This window comes from Mustela putorius, unplaced genomic scaffold (genome assembly GCF_011764305.1).
Source record: "Mustela putorius furo isolate JIRA1106 unplaced genomic scaffold, ASM1176430v1.1 tig00004033_pilon_pilon_pilon, whole genome shotgun sequence".
Lineage (NCBI taxonomy): Eukaryota > Metazoa > Chordata > Mammalia > Carnivora > Mustelidae > Mustela > Mustela putorius.
In genome coordinates this window covers 2,226,300-2,231,706 of record NW_025422169.1, presented here as the reverse complement: position 1 = coordinate 2,231,706, position 5,407 = coordinate 2,226,300, and positions in this window count along the sequence as shown.

The window sequence follows — 5,407 nt, the reverse complement described above, 5'->3', positions numbered from 1 at the left end:
GACGGAGATCTTACTGGCTCCTGATTCATGCTCTGCCCTGGGAATGTCGGTTTCCCGCCACTTCTGAAGCCCTGAAGGAACTCTTCATCTGCTGCCGTATTAAATCTGGGCGATTTTCTCGTGTAGCCCCCGTGTCTTGGGATCTGCCACCTCCTTTCTTTGCGAACAGAGTTGATTCCCTGTTCTTTCACCTTAAGACCAGGGAGTTCAAATTCTTGACATTCTTGGGGGAGGGATGATGGGGGGGTGCACGTAAGAAAAATCCCAAACTCAGTATTACATTTTGTCTGAGGGACCGTGGCCAAGCTGGCATCTGGGACCCCACTCCTTCTTCAGAGAAGGGTTGTTCTGTCATCCTGTCCATGGATGTGACATTCTAAGATATTTCTAGGAGATGGTGCAGAAGATCTAAAATACCCACGATAACGATGATTCAGTTTCTTCGTTAGAGAGTTATCACGTGTTTCCGTGGCTTTGTTCTTTTTTGTTTTTTGTTTTTTCTTTTGACTTCACTTAAGCAGAAGACAGGAGAAGGTTTAATCTAGAAAACGCAGAACAAGATTGTAGATCTAAAATACTGCTCAAATATTTTTGAGGAAATCTTAGTGCTATTAATTTTCAACCCCCCTTCCTTTTTTTTTTTTTAAAGAGATTTTATTTATTTATTTGAGAGAAAGGGAGGGGGCAGACGGAGAGAGAGAAGGAGGCTCCCCACTGAGCAGGAACCCCCCCCCCCCAGTCCGGGACTCGATCCCAGGACCCCAAAATCATGACCCAAGCCAAAGGCAGATGCTGAACCAACGGAGCCGCCCAGATGCCCTGATCTTCAACCTGTTTGGCCTCACTTTTAGATAGTTGCATTCGCTTAGCCCTAGGAGGTTAGCATGATAATATGTGCAAATCTGAATGATTTCTTTAAAACATTTAAAAAACCGACCTCATAGAAAAAAATAAATGGTATAGTCATGGGATGCTTTTGCTATTTACAAGCCCCTCTTATATATGACGGTAGAAATTCATGAAGTAAGAATTTAGATTTTTTTTTAAAAGATTTTATTTGTTTATTTGACAGATGGAGATCACAAGTAGGCAGAGAGGCAGGCAGAGAAGAGAGGGGGAAGCAGGCTCCCTGCTGAGCAGAGAGCCCGATGCGGGGCTCGATCCCAGGACCCTGGGATCATGACTTGAGCAGAAAGCAAAGACTTACCCCACTGAGCCACCCAGGCACCCCAAGAATTTAGATTTTGAGTGCTTCTATTATGTAGTCAGCACATACCTAGGGAGTGTCTAGACTGAAGTCCGCTTCAAAGCACTTTAAAAAAAAAAAAAAAAAAACAGACCAGGAAATTGAGAAACCCAGACTCCAGTGTCTTACTCTTACTGTGTGACATTTACATGTGATTCCCCTTCACCGGAGACGGGCCCCATGGTGAGACTCCCAGCTGGGCCCCTGGGTTAGTCGCAGACGTGGGGACATCCAGAGCCCACTTTCTGAGATCCGTGTCTACTTTCTGAAACTGCTTTTGGTTTTAGAGTCATTTTTCAAGGTTTGTCCTCATCCCAGGACTTTATTTTAGGGTGGCCTAGCCAAGAACTGGGTGAAGGCAGGAAGCAAAGCCTTTCCAGGTGCGGTGTGCCTGACCCGAATTTAGCAAAAAAAAAAAAAAAAAAAAAAAAAAAAAAAAAAGATCTAGTCCCCAAGTTCAAACTCAGGAGCTCATATGCCATCTCACCCCCATATTTTCCTCACGATGGCAACTTGTCCCATGTACATTTCAGACATCTCGAAGCATTGTGATTCCATGCCGTCTTTCACTCCACACTCTCCTCCATCCTCAACCTCAGATCCACCCCCAAATCCGGAATAAGTTTTGTGATCCTGGACAGTAGTCGTGATTAACTCCCCTAGACAAATTCCCTTCAATTTCCAAGCTAAGCTGAGATTAGAAATAATAATAATAATAATAATAATAATAATGGAATGATCACATCTTCTATATAGTTTTCACCACGAAACAAACAAAGTTACTATTCTCTGAAACAGTTGAGCAACACACCGACCCCTTTCCTGCCCTTTCAAATGAACTTCTGGGACACGTTTCGTTTCTTCTGTTCCCTCTTGCTCAAACGGGGTCCATCTGCCCTCAGATTGGTTGTGTCCACTCCCTCTGCAGAAATGCAAAAGAGTGGGAAGTTTCAGAGAAACTCAGTGGTTATTTGAACGTGGGGCCACAAGCGTTCTGGAGTTTGGAAGCTTGGGTTTCGTCTCTGGCTGATCTGCCAGTGGATGGAGTGCTATGAGGCCGTTGGTGGGATTTCTCCGGGAATCGGCTCTTGATCTGTGTAGTTGGAAGGGATGATCCGTAAGACCCACTGGGGAAGATGAATATTATGATTCCATTGGGGTTTTTTTTGGGGGGGGGGATATCCTTTATTAGAAAAGGTATTCTCACACCCACATCAGAGTTCAGAGCAGGCTCTTCTCAAAGCCTAGAGTGATCTGATCGTAGGTCATAAGACTGCAGATGGGCCGGGGGTAATCGGTCCTTGGTACTATTTTGCAAAACACAAATGATCTTGTATGTTGCGACTGCTCACCCAGGACCGGAGTTCCTGTCCAGGTCTGCAGGTCTCCCTCCTCTGAAGCGTGGCCCCTCTTGAGTGGAACACACAGGACTTGCTTGGCCTGCTGATGTTGGCAGAAAGGTTCATCTTTCAGTCACCCATTGTCTAAAGAAATTGTACCTGAATTGCTTACAGGCGATTCGAGGGAGATCGCCAGAGCCCAGTGCTTCATTTTCCTGATGTCCCCTGCCTTCTCCTTGCAGAAGGGGATAAGCAGAGGAAGTGGATCCGTGTCCACCCGGCTGCTGTTCCTTTTAGGGTGCTCTGGGCAGGTCCTGGTGTCTCCAGGCTTTTCCTTGCACCCTAGCTCCTTTGCAGGGGATCCCTGTGCACTAGCCTCATCGTTTGGGCTGCGCTTTTCCAATCCTCTGTTACGTCTGTGCGCAGCTTGGCAGGCTATACACTGGAGTGGGGATTTGGAGAGCTGGCCCACGGCCCCTCCCTCCCCGCCCTCCGCTCCCCCCCACCCCCCAGGTCTCAGGCTGAACACAAGGCCGGCATTATAAAGCCCCATCCGTACGGCCTGCGCCCCGTGCAAACACCTGGAGGGGAGCGTGTGTTGTGAAGGAGGCAGCTTCGTGCTTGGGAATGTGCATGGACACGTGCAAGGCCTTCGGCTCCTGGAAGAGGATCTTAATTCTTCATAGGATCTGAAGGGGACCCTCCGCAGAAGGACTGGGACCGTGTCCGCAGGTTGCCGAAACCACGAGGTGGGCCACGAACCAATCAGCCAATCCGGTTTTCCTTTGTTTTTGGCCTTGGGGCATACAAACGTTCTAGGAAACCAAAGTTTTGTTCCTTCCTTTGCTTTCTTTTACTGATGTTAAATTAGGGAAGACAGGAGTGAGCAAATTTGTCAAGTATCCAAAAAAAAATTTTTTTTTTTTTTTTTAAAGAAAATTAGTGGAAGAAAATGAGGATTTGGGGGTTGTTGTTGAATGGGTCCCCTCCGGTCGGGTCTTCCCATTCATTGGCTCTCATATGCCGTAAGGAATCTGCTGAACCCTTAGTAGGGGAGATGGGAGGGGCTTGGGTAGAATATTTGCTCTTTGAGGGTCATTAAAACTCCATTTCATGCACTGGATGGGATCATGAAGTAAGTTCCACCTTGTAAAAAGTGGCCGCCCTCACCTCGTGATCAGGGGCGAGACCTCTCCCCTGGATCGGGACCGCATTTCAGGCCAAAGCGAACAGAGCCTGTGCTGCTCCAGCCATGGCTCCTGGCCACAGTCACCGTGGCTTCAGCTGCCGTGGTCTGGGATTCCCTCCTGCGACAGTCCCATAACACCAAGTCCGAAATTTGAGTTTTCTACGACAGGCCAGCCCTTCCTGTGCTAGGCTTGTAAGCTGACCCGCCCTGGATGAACTTGAGAACCAAGTGCGTGAAACTACTCCATCCTCCGCTTCGAGTGTCTGCAAAGCTCCCTTCTGGCAGCAAGCGGGGCCTCCCTCGGAGAATTCCAAATTTCCCAGCAGTCCACTGGTTGGGTTCCTTTTTCTGAGGACCTCACGGCTCCTGACACCTGCCTGGACCCATGGGGACCTCCTGGAAGATGAGGGGGTGGGTCATGTGTTCGGTCTGACCCTTGGGACAGGGACACTGGACAACTCGAGAAATCGGAGTGGGAAAGCGGGCAGGAAGGCAGCCTTTCAGTGACATACCCGCAAAGCTCCTACCCCATAACCCCCTAAGTGGATCTTCACTTAATTCCCAGAAAAGCTCTGTTAAGTGGGCAGGTTATTATCCTCCTTCTGTGCATCAGAACACTGTGGGGTAGAGAAACACTCAGTGTTTCGTCGGAAACACGAATGACTACGTTATGCTGCTTTGAACAGGTACAAGTCCCTTTCTCAGAGGAGCGAGTGGGATCACTCATGAGGCATGGCGGCTGCCAGTCCATCAGACCACGTTCTGGGCAGGTAGGAGGACTGGGGCGTGTGTGAGACAGACGGGATGTGCTGGGAGTTCTTCGGGCACCTGGTTATAGATCCACCGGAACACCGACATCTGGCTTCCTGGCAAACACTTACTGTGAATGTCAAGGTCAATGCCGCCATGAAGCCAAAATCTGTATCAGTTTCCTGTTGCTGCTGTAACAGACGACCCCAAATGGGATGGCACCAATTCATTCTCTACATGTCTGGAGGACCCGAGGGAGAATCTGTCTTCTCACCTTTTCTAGCTTCAGGAGCTCCCCTGCCCCAGCCCCCGCATCCTTGGCGTGTGGCCCTTCCCGTGTCACACCAGCCTCGCATCTCCTATTCCTTGTATATCAGAGGGAGTAGCTGTCCCTCCCCCTGGAGAAGGAAGTGGCTTGGGGGACTCCATCTCCTCCCCGTCCTGGGCTGGGCATGCAACGGGAAGCCAGGAGGTTTTTCTGCCCCACATATTGAACCCACCCAGAGCCCGGGGCACCATCTTGCCTTCCTCAGCTCCGAGCATTCATCCGCTGAAGTTGGTTCCACTGGAGGCTGCCCACTCTGATGCCAAGGTACTGGTGACATAAATACCAGAAAGGAAGGAATTCCCGTACCCAACCCTGGGGCAGTTTTGTCCCCCACCTGTCATCTCACAGGGTGACTCACATTCCTCGGACCCCAAGGGGAGGTGAGAGTGTGACCTTTTTCATGTCATGTGAACATCTCGAGATGCATTGAGGGCACCGCATTACACAGACAAGGCAGGGAGGAAGCCCTCTTTCTGTGTCTTCTCACTGCTCAGGATTTTTCCACAATGACGAGTGTAATGGAATGATCGAGACCCCTGTCATTCTGTGTTCTT